A 17,691-nucleotide genomic window follows, 5' to 3' on the forward strand; every position below is an offset into this window, starting at 1 on the left:
AAAAATCATCTTCCCAAGGTTTGGCGTGCCTAAGGCCGTGATAAGTGATAACGAATCTCATTTTGTTCACAACGCCTTCCAAAAGATGTTGAGGAAACATGGAGTGCATCAACGGTTCGACCTTCCATATCATCCTCAATCGAGTGGCCAAGTCGAGGTCTCCAATCGTCAAATAAAGCTCATTCTTGAGAAGACGGTTACAAGGAATAGAAAGGATTGGTCGGACAAGTTAGATGATGCTCTTTGGGCTTATAGGACGGCTTTCAAGACGCCTATTGGTACCACTCCATATCGCCTTGTCTATGGCAAATCATGCCATCTCCCGGTAGAGCTTGAACATCGTGCCTTGTGGGCCATTAAGAAGATAAATTTTTACTTAGCTAGTGCGGGAGAGAAGAGGTGGTTGGATCTTCATGAGTTAGCGGGACTTCGACTTGATGCTTACGATTGTGCTAGCACCTATAATGCTCGCTCCAAGGAGGTTAATGACAAGTTGATTGAGAAAAAGGAGTTTTGTGTAGGTGACAAGGTCCTCCTCTACAATTCAAGGATGAAGTTGTTCCCCGGAAAGCTCATGTCAAGATGGAATGGACAATTCTTGGTGAAAGATGTTTTTGATAATGGTGCCATGGAGATTCTCCTTTGAACTCCTCATCTTCATTTAAGGTTAATGGTCATCGGCTCAAGAAGTACTATGATGGAGTGTTTCTTGGACTTGTTCACAAAATGATTCTTTTTAAGCCACCTTGAGATGATGGTGCACGTCGAGCTAACGACGTTAACCAAAAGCGCTTACGGGAGGCAACCCGGATTCTCATCTCATTTCTCTTTCCTTTCTTTTCTTTTATTTTTCCTTGATTGGATTTTGATCTTATTTTGAGTTGGTTTTTTGTTTGTTTTGTAGGTCGCCTATTATCATCACTTGTTGGAAAGAAGGGGTTTGATGAAGAGTTTAGAGTGCAGGGGAGAGGGCTCCCCGAGGGCTTGGAGAGACCTCGGGGGCCTCTTCACCTTTTTAAGGCATTTCCAGTCAGGAACTCCCCGCGGTTGCCCCGCAAACTCTCCGCGGGCGCGGGAGAGATTGGAGAGGCCTCGGGAGATAAGGAGAGGGCGCGACCCTCATTTCAAGCAAAATTGGAACTTCAATCCAGGAACTTCCCGCGGTTGCCCCGCGGTCTCTCCGCGGGCGCGGGAAGTTTTGGAGAGGGCGCGGCCCCCCGTCTGGTAAAAAGTTCAAAAAATAACAGGAACTCCCCGCGGTTGCCCCACGGTCTCTCCGTGGGCGCGGGAGAGTTGTCACGAGCGAGACAGAGTCGGGAGAGGGCGCGGCGAACTGGGTTTGTTATACCCGGGCGCACCCCCTCCTCTTTCTCTCTCCTCTCTTATTTTATCTTCTTCTTCTTATTTTTCCCCTTTCTCTCTCTACCTCCTCTCAAACCCTAACCCCAAAACATCAATTTCTCACTTATTTCTTCAAATTTTGCCTAAAATTTTCACAAATTCTTCCATATTCCTCCATTTTCTTCACTCCTACTCTACTTTCTCGTAATTTTTCGGGAAATTTCGGGTCTTTGAAGTGCTTTGGTCTTAATTTGAGTCTCCAATCTTGGTATACTTCTAACCTTTGTATTATTTTTGTCAATTTCAATTGATTTCTGTACATTGGTTTGTTTACCTTGATTTTGAGCATGATTTTTGTGTTTTATGGTTGATTTATGGGAAATTTGGTATATTTGGGTGATTGTTACTTTTTCTTGTTGATTCATGAATATATTGATGATTGATTGTTGATATTGTTGTTTGTTGTTGGAATTTTGGTTGCTGTGTTGATTGGAATATGTACCTTGTGGTTTGTGGTGGTTTGGTTGGATTTGTAAGGAGGGTTGTGAGTAATTTTGGTGGTAGTTGTTTTGTTTGAGGGGTTTGTGTTGTTATTGTGAATTGTGTGAATTTTGTCAAAATGGATTCTTTAAGAAGAGTGAAAAGTAACAAGAAACGCTCAAACCAATCCCCCGGCCAATCCTCAAATCCTCAACCCCAACCGCATTCCACAACACAAGATGATGCTCCTCCTCCTCCTCTACCCCCTCTCAAGTTTTGGAATCGGTCTAAAAAAACCCCCATCTATAACAAAATGAAAGACCGGAAGTTTAGACCTTCCCGCCATTACTTTCGTGAGGACATGGCCTAGCTAGGAATTGAGAATGACCTTGACATCTTTCTAAAAAACCTAAGCTTGGGTGAGTTTATAAAGTCTTCCCCTAGAACCTATTTGGAGCCTTCCATTGAGTTTTTCTCCACATTTGAGTTCAATAAGGTGGGGGAAACCGCTTTATTATTTCCTTCCAACTCTTCAATGTCAAACACACCATGAACCTAGCCGAGTTCAATGTAGCCCTTGGTTTCAACCCCAATGGTGATATCTTCGAGCCCCTTATCTCCCTAGTCCAAACTAAGTATAATGAGGTTTCTTGGTGGAGAACCATAGCCCACAAGAGGGAGTTTAATTCGATGAAGTCTCTTGCTAGTGAGACTATCCATCCGGCCCTTAGGATCCTTCATAGAATTCTTGGGTATTCGGTCTTTAATAAGCAAGATTTGGGGAAGTTATCTCGAGAGGAGATTATGGTGTTATGGATGGCTACCAAGCCGGAGTTAGGGTCAAGGATTAATTTTGGCTATATCTTCATTGACTGTTGTAAGGAGATAATGCATGGGACCAAAACGGGGGAAATTCATTGTGGGGGCATGGTGACACGTCTTGTGTCGTATTTTAAGCAAGAGGGGTTCTTGAGGTCTTGCACTCCGGTTGGAAGGAGTAAAGACGTGTGGATTAGTTTGAAACAAGTTAACACTTTGCGTTTCATAACTAGCACTAGGAGAACCGATACTTACTCTTGGCTAGTGAGAAATACCCACCATTGCCTACTCCCTTACCCGGCCGCCACCTCCATCCTTCGTGAGTCTAGAAACATTTGGATGGTCCCTAGGGACAATGGGAGGATTGAAGATGAGATAGAGGAGGATGATGGGATTGATGGGGGTGATGAGAATGATGAGGAAGAGGAGGAGAAGAATATGATGAAGAACAACAACAACCGCCACAACAACAACAACATGAGCATTTTCATGATGATGCTCAAAGAAGAAGAAGAGAAAGAAGACAACAAGGACAACAACAACAATAAGATTTCCAAGGAGATGCTTATCTCCGAGAGATGGAGGCCATGAGAGCCAACATGGAGCGCATGCAATTGAGCATGCAAGGTATGTACTCAAACCACCAAACTTTGTCTTATCAAACTAGCGCCTTGTATGACGCTAGTGTGCGTAGGGGGGAGGTCACACCTCCGGTCAACTACCCTTATGTGCCGCCCCAACAAGGGCTGGTACCTTCCCGGGGTGGTGACAACCTCCCTACGTACCCATATTGGCCCGGGGTTGAGGACCCCGATGTGCCAAGGCGCAACTTCCCACCTTATGATTATAGGGTCTCGGGGGTGAGTGATTATCGGGGTGATCCCGCATACTACTATGTTCACCCCCGTCACCCCGAGCTCCTTGTTCAGCGTGAGCCCTATGACCAATTGACCCAATCCCAACTTGACCTATTCAAGGATCACTATGGATTTCCTCCCGGTTACACCGGAGGTTGGGATACGGGTGATGATGGTGCCGGCCCTAGTGGCCAATAGTCCCCTTATGCATGTTTGTTTCCCTTTTTGTTCTCCCCCTTCCCTATTTTGCACGGTTGTAGGCATCGCGGTCGATGCCTTCATTTTGTGAGGGGGCAGGGTTAAAAAGGATGTTTTATGGTTGGTTTGGGGGAGGCACCTGGGGCTCGGTGGGAAGTCTTTGATAAGGTTTTTGGTGGATTTTTGCTAATGGTCTCGTTGGTTTGTTTCTTGTTGTTGTTTTGTTTCACTTCATGATGTTTTTGGGAGTTTCTTGAAATTTTTTTTTTTTTGATGATGATGGGTTTCTCTAGGTTTTTTTTTATAGCTTGTGTCTAAGTGTTTTATCGTTTGCTTTTGTTTGGAAGTTACTAACAATTTCATTTTGTATATATAGCCTTTTTCTTTAACTCACCTTGCTCGTAGCCTATGCTTTGGATTGCGGAGCCTTTTGGAGAAGCACGTTCCTACTCCTTGGGTACTTTAGTTTAGCACGGACGCTTGGTGAGGCCTTTCTTATTTTACCTCTTTATTTTCACTTCTTTATTTTCTTGGTTGCGTAGATTAGGATTAGATTTAGGGGAAGTTGAACGGTTCGAGGATGTATGAATTTAACACCTAGTGTGTTTGGGGTCTTTGGCGTTGTGTCCATTAGACCGCTTGTATGTCGATTGGGATAAACGTGTTATGATTGCATCTTTTCCCTTTTCCTCTTTCCCTTTCTTGTCCTTATCTAAGTTTTCCATCTTCTTTTTTCTTTTCTTTCCCTTTCTTTTATTCTTGTTTGTGTGCATAACTTTTTGAGGCTTTATTTTCACTCTTTCTCTTTTTGAAAATTGGACTTGTATGCAATAGACTTTTGCTTTTAAATAATAGTCTTCCTAGGTAATAATGGTATGCACGGTTTGAGATTACGTTTGGTGGATTCTAGGATAAAGCATGCTAAGATAGTTGTCTAGAACTAGGGGGATCATGAAACCGGATTCTACTCGTTTGTGGCATGTTGGTAGTTGCTCCCTATCTTTGATTTGACAACCTTAGTGAGTTTTTGCTACAACCATGTGAGATGTATATTTGTTCAAGCCTTCATCAAATTCTTGCATGAGCGGCATGGATCCTTGATTTTTGCAAACCTAATCTAGAATCTTAGTGTATGATTCCTAAGACCGTGACCGAACTACCTAGGGAGGACAAAGGCAACTTTTCGGGGAGGTATTTTCTTTTTCTAGGATAGTCCCTTTATGTTTACTTTTTTTTGGTTTGGGATACATTTGCCTACTTGTTACCCCTTTGAACCTTTTTCCCTCTTTTCAAGCCGCATAATTAGATATCTTGAGCCTTTTGTTTCGTTCTCCTTCTTTTTAATTTTTGTGAAGCAAGGGTCAATGTTTGGTGATTGTGGTCTATGAAGTTGGAGTTTGGTTCGAATTGGTACACATAATTGAGTTGTTTATATTTGGTAAATAATGGCAAATTCTTATGTAAAAGCCGTCCTTAGTAAGAGAGGCAGGGATGTTAATAAATGCATACTTGAAAAAGCCGTCCGAATTTAAAAAAGGCAAGGACTAATGCTTTTAAATAGTACGAGAAAATACAAACAAATTTATAAATGAGAAAATGCAAAAAAAAAAAAAAAAAAACCATAAAAATTCAAGTGTCTTTCTCCTCTCTATGCATTGAGGACAATGTTTCTTTTAGCTTGGGGGGGAAAGCGTTTGCGCTTTTTGTTCTTATGTTTGTAGATTGTTGCTTTGAATAAGCTTGGGGGTGTTAATACGTTTTTGTTTGGTGATTACTTAAGTTTGGTGTTGAGACTTGGCCGGTCTTTCCTTCACAATTTAGGATAACCACCAAATTTTTAATTTTAGCCTACCTTAACCCTTCTTGCCTTACGCAACAGCCTTTGGGAAGGCCTTTGGACCTAGGAGTTGAGTCTTTCATCGGTGGAGGGAATCATGGGTTGTAGACTAAGGAAAGGGGATGCGAAATCAAGATGTTGAGTAGCCCAAAATATTGATCTTTTTCCGGTTCCTTCGCGGAATCTATGAGATGCTCACTAAGGGGAGATATGAGATTAGTAGGGGGAACGCGGTAAGACCGTTTGGGATGAAAGTGGAGTGTGATAACTAGTTCTTATGCTTAGCATATTTATGTTTCAATCAACCTTAGGTATCTTATAACGTGCATACCATAATTCACTTTAGAAAGGTTGTTATTCATTTGAATTATAGTCTCTTTGTAAAGTGCATTTCGTAAAGATTTTGTTTTCTTTTTCCTCTTTATTTTCCTTTTATGGTTTGCCTCTTGGGGGTTTGGTGGAGAGTTATGGGTAAACTCTTAGGATACCCTTACGAGAGCATCACTCGTCCCCTTGGGCGATCTAGGGGTTTAAATGGCTTGTTTTAGCTAAAAACAACCGTGATTCTTACGACAGTGAGTCTTAGTGTAAATTCTCGCCCCTCTTTTTCTTTTTGCTTCGAATAAGCCCTTCTTTTTCCTTTTTAGCCTTTGTTTTGCTCGGGACGAGCGAAAGTCTAGCTTGGGGGAATTTGATGAGTGTCATTTATGGCACTCATAGGGTAGTCTTTTAGGGTTATTTCTTTCCCTTTTTCATGCTTTCTTCTCTTATTTTTGGTCAATTTTCCTTTAGTATTCTCTTTCTCCTCTTTCCTTTATGGTTCTCGTATTTTTCTAATGTTTGCCTTTTATTTGGCTCTTTTTCCCTTTTATTTCCTTTCTTTGTTTGCTTGTGTAGGTATTTGGAGAATCACCTTTGCAAAGGAATCAAGTTGGGACCTTAATGACCAAGCAAGGAAGAAGCATTTGGCTAGAGAGGGCTTAGAGAGGCCTCGGAAAGGTCTCCAAGGTATTGCCAGCAGGCCGCGGGCGCGGGTCAGTGAAGCCTCGGGCGCGGGCTCAAGAAGCACAAATGGCCAGATTTTGGAAGGAATTTCCCGCGGTTGCCTAGCAGGCTCTCCGCGGTCGCGGGAAACTTGGAGAGGGTGCTCCGTCCCAGAGAGACCGCGGCCCCCTGATTGAGTTTTGGGAGCAGGGGATTAGCCGCAGGCGCGGCATCTTTGGCCACGGGCGCGGGTTTATACTGCCGCGGGCGCGGGTGTTGCCCAGATAGCCTGCGAAGGGTTACATACCCATTTCTCCGCGGCCGCGGGTTCATCGGGAGAGGGCGCGGGATTTGCCGGTTTCTTCTTTGCTTATAAATAGAATTGTAATTCCTTTTTGAAACCAACTTTTTGATAATATTTCATTAGCTTAGTTTTAGAGAGAGAATTTAGAGAGAAGTTAGAGAGAAGTTCTTGGTTTTGGATTTGTAACTCAACATTTGATCAATCAAGTTTGGATTTCTTCATTTTCAATCATCAATATTAGTGAGAATCTCTTCCTTCTTTCATCTCTTACTTACTTGCTATTTGATTTATGCTTGTTGCTTGTTTTTCTTTGGATTTGAATTTGATATTGTTGATTATTTTGATTTCTCTTAGAATTTGATATAGAATGATGATCAATGCAATTTCTAGTTATTTGTTCTTGAATTTCACCATGATTAGTGAGTAGATTAGTTGCTAGGGAAAGGGGGAAGCGTGTTTGATTAATGAAATTGCTAGTTGATGCTCTTTGATTGATTGATTTGTTGCAATTAAATTGGTTGACATAGTTTTGCATGTGATTGTTTAGACTAGGAGTGATCAACCTATAAGATTAATCTAGATTGCATTGCAACTCTTAATGACATGAACAATTGATTTGAAAGTTGCTCTAATTGATTGGGTTTGCTTGTGATTCTTCTTGATTTTCCTTTCATAGTGACTCCTAGATTGGCCTATAGGAGATAGCATTTGAACTCTCTTGATTGCTACTATTGTTTGTCCATTGCAATACTTGAATTAATTGATTGAGCTCTAAACTAGCATTATCATTGAACTTGCATGTGGAACCCATATCCCTAGTGTTTAGACCTTTTATTTACTTGATTAGACTTGTTTTAGTTTACCATAGTGCCAACCATAATGTCAACTCCATCTTCGAGGTAGCTTGACTTAGACTCTAGTTTTCATCATTTCATTCCCTAGGGATCGACCCTTAATTTGCCCTATATTCATATAAGGTTGGTTAGGTGTTTACAAATTTAGTTTGACTTGGGTGAAGGGTAGATAACGACATACATTTTCCTCTTGTCATGCATATACTATGTTTTCTTAACCGTTTATTGACTTGTGCTGAGATTAAATAAATTAATGACTAAAACATTTTTGCCTAATTAATTAATTTATTTATTTGAGTAAATAAAGTCTAATATCTCAACCAGATTTGACCTAGTACGACTTTAGGCATACCCCTGTTGATTAATAACATCGTAAACAGTTTCAGATTGAAGCTCCAGCAATGGCACCAAAGTCTGAATTGTAGCCCCACTCTGTGGAGTGTGGCGCCTGGCAACAGCTCTGTCGTCTGGCGCTACACTGCAAAGAGAGGCGCCAGTCCTGTCGCTTTCACGACAGTTCGGATTATTGATCGAGTCATCACCTTATGTCTAATTAACCAGTTTACTAATTAATTAGGTTGAAATTTAATGTCAAGTCATTAATTGAGTCTACGCACTAAGTCCCATGGTCTTACACAAGAGTCTGAACATGTCACTTACACTCAACGCACACACCAATACACATACTTTGACCATGTCTAATAGAGTCTTGTATGCGCGTTTTTTCCGTCATTTTTTTAGGGGGGTAAATCGGATATTAATCCTCCAATTTAAAAACCATACTTAGTTCTAAAAAAATATATACCTTATTTTTGCCAAAATATGCACCAATTTTTTATTTTTTCCTCTTTAAAACCGTAAAGTCGAGGTTGATTTGAGTCAAGTAATTAAAACGCAAAATGGTTTAAATTACAGCGCGTGGTCAAGAAAGGAAGGGCGGTTAATCAAACACAACCTTTTCGTACAAGTCCAACTTTTCGACAAACCCATTGCTCGTAAGAGGAAAGCTAGGACAGTAATGGCAACACAAGAAGAAGTCAATGAGCTTAGGAACCAACTAGTTACCCTGACTGAGGCACTGAAGCTCCTAACACTTAAGATTGATGATCCCGTGAAACAACAACAGATGAACCTCATGCAAGAGAGTCTAAGCAAGCTATCTAGCGACTACAAGTTTCAAGAGATTAGTTCACAAGGGGTCTTAGTGGACAAAGATCTTCTTCCGCAGAAATTCAATGCCAAAGACATCGCGAAATTCAAAGAAATCGATAACTCTTATTTTCATTCGAGAGCCTTCGAGACAATAATGAGTATTAAGGGTATCGACAAAAAGGTGTTCCCCTCTCTGTTCTCACTATCTCCCGAGACTGTTTTCCAACAATGGTTCTTTTCTCTCGAGAAAGAAAAGACCTCCACCTGGGAGTCCATAGCAAACGCTTTCGTTAATAGATACAAATGCAACATTCAAGTTGAGACTGACCATAAGGAACTTAAAATCCTCAAGCAGAAGGAGAACGAAGACTTCATCTCCTTCTTTGACAAATGGAGAGAAACCTCAGCTAAGATGATTGAGGTGCCAAGTGAAAAATAGTTTGTAAGGTTATTCATCAAAAACCTTCAAGAAAAATACTCCAAGCATCTCAAGTATCAAAATAATCTCCATACCTTCAAGGCCGTCTACGACATTGGAATCAATATTGAAGACGACCTGGCTAAGTTGAAAGCTGCCAACAATAACTCCAATAGTGGCTGGAAAGGAAAGAAGAACGACAATCCTTCTTCTTCCAAAACCACCCACTCAAACAACGTTAGCACTTTTAACCTAGAAGAAGTCCTTGCTATGAATAATCAAGGACAGAAGAAACCATTTAGGAGGAACTTTACTCCTATTGGCATGAGTTATGACACCGTATTTTACCGACTAAATGCAAAGGGTCTTATAACTCCCATTGGACCATTTGGGGACCCACTAGTCGAAAAGAGGTCGGCTAATTGGAACCCCAATGCACACTGCAAGTATCACCAAGGTAGGGGCCATCTTACCGAGAACTGTTGGAAGCTTAAAGAAGCTATCCAAGATTTAATCGATAACAACAAGTTGTCGTTGCCCCCTGCCAGTAAGAAGCCAATTATTGATAATGCGCCTCTCGCTCATTCCTTGGCTATATCTGATGAGGAAATTGAGGTCGACCCCTCGTCTCTCATTAAACCTGTCAAAGAAATCCATGCCATCAAAGAAGAGGAGGAGATCTTTTTCGACGCCATGGATAACCTTCAAGAACCAGCAAGCAAAGAGGACATACAATCGCTCACACTGTCTATGATGGAAGGATCGCATTTGCTACGTGAAACTCTCAAGGCTATAAAGGAACTTCAGAAGAAATATGATGAGGTTCCACTCCCAAAAGATGAACCCAAGAGAGAATTCACACCCTTGAGAACGACTTTATGAGGCAAAGTGTTTTCCTTTACAAGTCACTGAAAAACCCAAGAAGAGTAATAGACTCTACACTCCAATTGGGATCCCATATAAACAAATGTTCGAAATACTCTCCGAGAGTGGCAAGATCAAACCTCTCAAACCAAGACCATTCGAATCATTGAAAAGGACAGATAGATATTACTGTCAGTATCATCAATCAGGGGGTCACACTATCGAAAACTGTTTTAAATTGAAGGATTTAATTTAGAAAATGATTGATGAAAAGAAACTAGTCCAAGTTCCACAAGTAGAGGATGCAAGTATTAATGGAGTTTGGGACAATGATGAAGAAGACGTCTACTTAAAAGACGTGGTAGGATCTCCACCTTCAGTATCATACGCCATGGATGACTTTTGGGCTGAAGAAGACTCATCGATAGACGTCCTCACAAGATCCGGGAGAATGCAACCTCCCGTCTCAACATAACCCATACCAACCGCACATAAAGTGCCCATACCTATCATTGAAGACAATGATATCGTCAAGGAGTTCAAAAAGACAAAAGTTGAAATGAACGTATGGAAACTTCTTGCAACATCCCGAGAACATAGGTTGGTTGTAATGAATGCCTTGGACAAAATAGGGATAGATTCTGACACCACTCCTGAGGGGTTGGCTAACTTCCTCACGAGTGATCTACCTAGTCCCATCAATTTGATCACCTTTTCTGACAAGGATTTACCTCTAGAAGGGGACAAACACTATAAGGCATTAAACCTCACAGTAGTTTGCAAGAGAATGAATGTCTCTATGACTCTTGTAGACAATGGATCAGCCATTAACGTCTGTCCACTAAGAACAGCGAGGATTCTAGGCATAAGGGATGAAGATTTAACTCCGTCGACACAAGGAATAAGAACCTACGACAACACTCGTCGTCAAGCTCTTGATAAAATTACCATGAATGTAACGGCAGGAGCAATAGAACATGCTACTACTTTCCAAGTAATAGACATTAAAGTTTCATTCAATCTACTGTTGGGACGCCCTTGGCTTCACGACCTAAAGGCCGTCCCCTCATCTCTCCACCAACAAGTAAAAGCCATAGTTGGGGGAATTCCTATCACTATCAATGCTTAACCTATGAGAATCAAGTCAATAGAAAATCCCATAATTAATGTGGAGCACGACGAGGATGATGAAGATTTATGGGGCTTTAACGAAGAGGTCTCCATAATCTAGGAGGATGAAAGGACCCCTCTTTGCCATGACCCCCATTCCAACATGATTGTAAATGCTATTTTAATGAAACAAGGACATTTTCCTGGGATGACCCTAGGAAAGAAGACGGGAATAGCAAAACCGCTGGAGTCACCTGGCCTCCCTAAGTTAGACAATTTTGGACTTGGTTTCGAACCGACTCGGAAAGATCTCAAGCGAGCCCAGGAAAAAGCAAAGGCACGTAGGGACGCTCGCAGTCAAAAGAAAGCAATCCCAATGGATCAGTACCCTCTTACACTTAATGGTCAATTCATAAAAGAAGGAGAGGACTATCCATGCCATGAATTTCCCGAACCATTTTTCGTAAACGGTATAAGGCAACCGGGATTTGAAATTTTCTTGGATTGTTATTTCACAGATGAAATCCCAACTCCTGTCCATAACGAGAAAGCACCCCAATGCTTTGACTTTAACATCATGGGATTATTATTTGGGCGAGAAAAGGATGAGCCAACTTACAAAGAGGATAACTCCTCACTCATTCAAACAGTCCTACAGAGCGAAAGCTTCGATCCCTCGAAGCTAATCACTCTAGCAGAAGGATCATTACAAGGGTGGCGTAAGACCGTCAAAGTGACTACTCCAAGTGGAAGAAATATATCCATCAGGACAGGGCAAGGACCGATGTTTGAAGAGTCGTCTAGGTCAGAGTCTGAGTTGGAGTCTCTCCCTATAGAGTCATCTAGGTCTTTAGTAGTAGCACCTTCCCCTTCTATCTCTTTTCCCAGAATAGTTAGTGATCAAGTCCCTGAGGACATATCACTCTTTGATGTAATGATCTCAGAGTACAATAATATATCTTCTTCTCCTTATTTCTTGTGTTCTTCTCTAACCTAAAATGACAAGCATTGCTTAACTAACAATGAAAAAGACAAAGAAATTATTAAAGCAATGGAAACACTCGAAAAGAAAACACCGGTAATTGAAGAAACTGAAACGGTTGATATCTCAAATGATTCAACCAATAAAAGAGAAGTTAAAATCGGACTAACACTTAATGAACAAGAATGAACCAATTTAATTACCTTACTTAAATAATTTATCGATGTATTTGCTTAGTCATACGAAGATATGCCAGGCATTAACAGAAAAATAGCTCAACACACTATACCACTAATCCTAGGAATGAAACCTGTAAAACAAAAGTTACGTCGAATGAAACCCGACGTAGCACTCAAAATTAAAGAAGAGGTCCAAAAACAAATAACTGCAGATTTCATCAAGGTATCTAAATACCCTGAATGGGTGGCCAACGTCGTCCCAGTTCCGAAAAAAGATTGAAGGGTAAGAATGTGTGTCGACTATCGAGATCTAAATAAGGCAAGTCCAAAGGACGACTTCCCTTTACCACACATCAATATTCTGGTGGATAACACGACAAATCACGCACTTCTATCATGGAAGGATATGCAGGTTATAATCAGATTCTCATGGCAGAAAAAGATATGGAGAAAACAACCTTCATAACACCATGGGGCACTTACTGCTACACGGTAATGCCATTCGGGTTGAAAAACGCGGGTGCCACTTACCAACGTGCAACAACTGCTTTACTCCATGACATGATGCACAAAGAAGTCAAAGTATATGTCGACGACATGATTGTAATATCAAAAGACCGCCCAGGCCATCAAGTAGCCTTAACGAAATTTTTCGAAAGGCTAAGAAAATACAACATGAGGTTGAACCCATCTAAGTGTGCTTTTGGAGTCACCTCAGGCAAGCTTTTGGGTTATGTCATAAAGTCTAGAAGAATAGAGATAAACCCAACAAAGATCAAAGCAATCATGTCAATGCCACCGCCCAAAACCGAGAAGCAGATTTGAGGATTCATTGGCCGGTTGCAATACATAAGTAGATTCATATTGAAATTGACAACGATATGTGAACCAATCTTTAAGAAGCTTAAGAAGAATGTACCAGTAATATGGGATGACAAGTGTCAAAAAGCCTTTGAAAAGATCAAAGCTAATCTCGCAAATCCTCCCGTATTAGCACCAGCACTTCCCGGAATACCTCTTAGGTTGTACTTAACAGTTACCAAAGAGACAATGGGAGCTATGCTAGCGCAAGAAGTAGAAGGCAAAGAAAACGCAATCTATTATCTAAGCAAGAAAATGCTCGAATATGAAGCACGTTACACACCACTTGAGAAATTGTGCCTCGCCTTGGTGTGGGCCACAACCAAGTTAAGACATTACATGCTAGTGCATACCGTCTTTGTAGTCTCCCGATTAGATCCACTCAAGTATCTGTTTGAGAAATCTACACTCAATGGACGCATATCGAGATGGATAGTCAATTTAGCCCAATTTGATGTAAGGTTTATGCCGCAAAAAGCTATCAAAGGATCTGTGGTGTCAGACTTCCTAGCATACAAATCACGCACTTCTAATACAGTGGTTATAATTGATTGACCCTCATTATTTTTACCACTAGTAAGAAAAAATTGATTAAGCATACAAAATAAGAAAGCCCTTCTTCTATAAACATGAAAAGATTCGGAGTAAGGTTTATCAAAATAATGGCGAGCAAATTCTTTCAAATTAACTATGTTACCATATTCTATTTTTGATAAATCCTTGTCTTTTAAATTGAAGAAGCGTTCAAAATCTTTATAAAAATATGCATCTATTCTAGGGATTACTACAAGATCTATTGCTTTAGAATAGGGATTACTACCTGCTCTAATTCTTTTCTTCCTTTGGCATTAAGAGACTGACACCATTCATGGGTGTAATTGGTAAAAGTTTTGGTGACTAGAGACATGATATTATTTTTCTAAAAGCTAAGAAATATTTTATCTGCTGAAATTATGAAAAGAATCGGCTGGGCAGGGGGCTATTTATGCACAAAATCGGAGCAGTTTTATTCTGGGAAGGATTCGGGATCAGCGCTCTTAGCGTCACATTTCTTTGCACACACAAACATGCACATAATAATAAAAAATGAAAAAACAAGATAAATAAAATAAACTCATAATAGTATGTATATACAAATATGTCTGAAAAATGAATCTAATTAAAAGGAAAAGTTCTATACAAAGTCAAATAAATAATAAAAAAGCACAGGTATAAGCTACGGCGCCGGGGGACGTAAACCCATCATCGCGTAAAACTCCGCTGTACGAGGAGTAACCTCTCAACCAGCTCCGGCTCCAGCTCCAACATCAGCTCCAGTCTCTGCGGGAGGAGGAAAGATCAACGTAGGACCTGTCCACCCGAGATCAACCTGAGGCTGAGCCTGTGGAGGCTGCTGCGATGACGAGCCAACCTCGTAAATCCCACCACCTCTAAGAGCCGAGGTAGCCTCTCCCTGGCCTATGCAGCCTCGGAACGACCGCCCCTACCTCCCGAAGTAGTACGGCGACGTCTCGAGCTAGACCTCGCTGGATCCCTCCGCACCTCGGGTCTCGTGCGGGTACGAGAAGGAATGGGATGACCCTGCAAAGGAAATTAAAGTCAGAAACAAACAAAATAGAAGCGGTAGTACAAAAAAATATGAAGGGAACACTACCTCATGAACAGCGTCGTCTCGACAACAGGTAGCCACGTTTCTCATCGGGACAAGCTGGCTCCGGAAGGCATCTATGCATCGTGCCATCGCTAAAACCACCTCGCGTGAGAACTGTCATAGGAATAAGTCAGTAAACATGCATAACATATATGGATAAAAGTTGCAAATAAACAAGCTTACCCGAGTCTGGTGGCGAGGAATCGACCGCTCCACGAAGCGCTCGTCCTCAAGAGCCGGAGGAATCATCCCCTCAATTGGCCCATATGTCCCCTGATAGTGGATAGACATACGGGGTGGCACGAACTCAGCAGTATCGTCTTGTGAAAGCAAAACAAAATCTGTAAAGCATTACTTGGGGGTTACTTCACTCAAGGTAAAATTTGAAAAATCGTACCGCCACATCCTGAGCAGGTACAGGAACTGGAGCTAACAACTACAGTAGCTCCTCCGCATAGCATCGCCCAGGGATCATGTAAGATCGCTAAGGGGTACCAGCTCCCTATGACATGCTCAATAACCTCGTGGTGTTAAACATGTGACGTGGGGGAGGAGGAGGAACGACAAATGTATCGGAGGAATGCTGAATAGCAACCCTCTCTCCATGGTATGCAGTCGCTCCATAAGTCCCCAAGAAATAGCGACGCTTAGCAGAATATTGCGCGGCTAACCCAGGGACTGCCAGGTCGACCCACGGTCGGTACAGCACCTCAGGCTCATGCAAAGAGCGTCAATCAGGCAAGAATCTATCTAAAGCATCTTAAAATGTCAAATAAGAAAAGAATCATACCGAGATGATCCAATCTCGGACATATGAAATGGACATCCCCACACGCTGGCTGCCCCAGGAAGCACTAACTGGAAACCTGCGCGGCGAAGGTCTCGCCGGCACAGCTGAGGGGAAGTACTCGTAGAACCAGATCTACAAGAAGCTAAAGTTATCAGTAAATGCTAACTAAAACGTAGAGCTAAAGTTTATAGGGAATAAGGTTTACCTTTACGACCCTCCAAAAGCTGGACAAATCAACATTCGTCCCAAAGGACCGATGTCGACACGAGTCCCGCAGCGCTCGAATGAAATCAGCATAGGCCAAGCTGGCCTAGTCATAAGTCCCGATCCGGTGTAGATCGCGGACGGCAGGAAGGTAGTAAAGCAGCGCCCTACTACCCTTGTTAGGGGAGAACGTCCCTGACAGCAAGATGAGTGTAATGATGCGTACCCGCTGCTCTCAGGTAGTCGCACCATCGTCCAAAGCCGCTGCTAGAGTCGAGCGGCGAATCCCCCTCGCACTGAACTGAGTCGACTCAACCTCAGCTCGAGCCCGAATACCAATCGGACCCAACAGCTCCTCGACCTTAGGGGAAAAGACGTCGATCCCACTGTCAAACGGCAGTGACACGGAACTAAACTCCAATCCTGTGATGAGATTCAAGTCGGTAAAAGTGACCATCATCTCACCCCAAGGAAAATGGAAAGTGTTGGTGGTGTCCCAAAAGAACTCCACCAGAGAACGAACTACATTGTGACCCCGCTGGAGGCAACCATTGCCTCAGAGGTCTCGTACAGCGCAGCAAGCCCGCAAGACTCCCATAGAAGTTTCATCTGATCATCTCTGGCGATGTACATCTTGTACAGATCGCCTAAGCCGTCACAGCCGGAACCATGACAGCGCGTCCTCCCAACAGTGATGCCCCGTCTCACCCTCTAAGAAATGTGATGGACGGGAAAAAAGTATAAGGTCCGCTCATCGCACTCGGGGAGTCGACCAAGCGAAGTGGACGGCTCGGCATCGTCCTCTACGGGCTCATGCTCCCGTCGAACGTCTCGGGACCGTGAACCGGAACCTCGTTGTCTAGCCATGCTACATTGTGCAGAATTATCATGAATTAAGGTTCTATAGTATCTTAGGTTCGCCTAGCCGCATGATACTATGTTCGAAAAAAAAAGAGTACGTAGTACCAAAATAGAGCACAAATTCAAATTGAGCATAATGGCATTTTTCAAGCAATCAAACAATTTCTTGCAATACTATAGTGATTATTGTGACAAATTGGACAAGAATTGATAGCAAAAACATGAAGAACGAGCCACATTGTATTCCCGACCTTAAGAGGTTCAACAATGGCAATTCGTTTATTTCTTCACCAAATTGAGTCAAACAAGTCTCAAATTACTCCCAAGGAAATTTATAAAAATAATCAAGCAATTTCATGGCATAAAATTTGACAAACAAAGAGGATTAAGCATTCTAAATTTCGAATTTTCATGAAATTCGGGAATAAACACATGCAAAATTCATTAAAACCGATTTGAGTTTGAAGAAAACTTACATAGATCGGCAAAATGGATGGAATGAGCTTTGATTTGCAACAAATTTGAGTGAATTTGGTTGAGAAACGAGCAAGAACAAAGCAAATGAATTTCTGGAAATTTTCGAGCAAAAAACGCGACGAGCAGCAGCGAAAATGAATAAGAGAAGGGTATTTAAGGAATACCCGATTCTGGCGCCAAACGCCAGACTTTGGCGTCAGTTAATAGGCGTGGCGCCTGGCGCTAGACCAGCTTCTGGCGCTACAACCAGATTATTGGCGCTGATGTTATTTCAGCGGCGCCAGAATGTTCAGCCACTCAGTACGGTTGTTCTAACCTTTTGCGATATATTTTGGGTTCCTTGGTACGCCAGTTAGCCCCTCTAAGCAATTTGACACGATTTTTAGTAATCGGCTTGATTACACAAGTGATCACCTGATTAAAGATCCTCTCACTTAGTTTAAAGCGCCTAAGCATTGGCTCATCGCA

Source organism: Chenopodium album, chromosome 3 (assembly GCF_948465745.1).
Source record: "Chenopodium album chromosome 3, dcCheAlbu1.1, whole genome shotgun sequence".
In the NCBI taxonomy this organism is placed as follows: Eukaryota; Viridiplantae; Streptophyta; class Magnoliopsida; order Caryophyllales; family Amaranthaceae; genus Chenopodium; species Chenopodium album.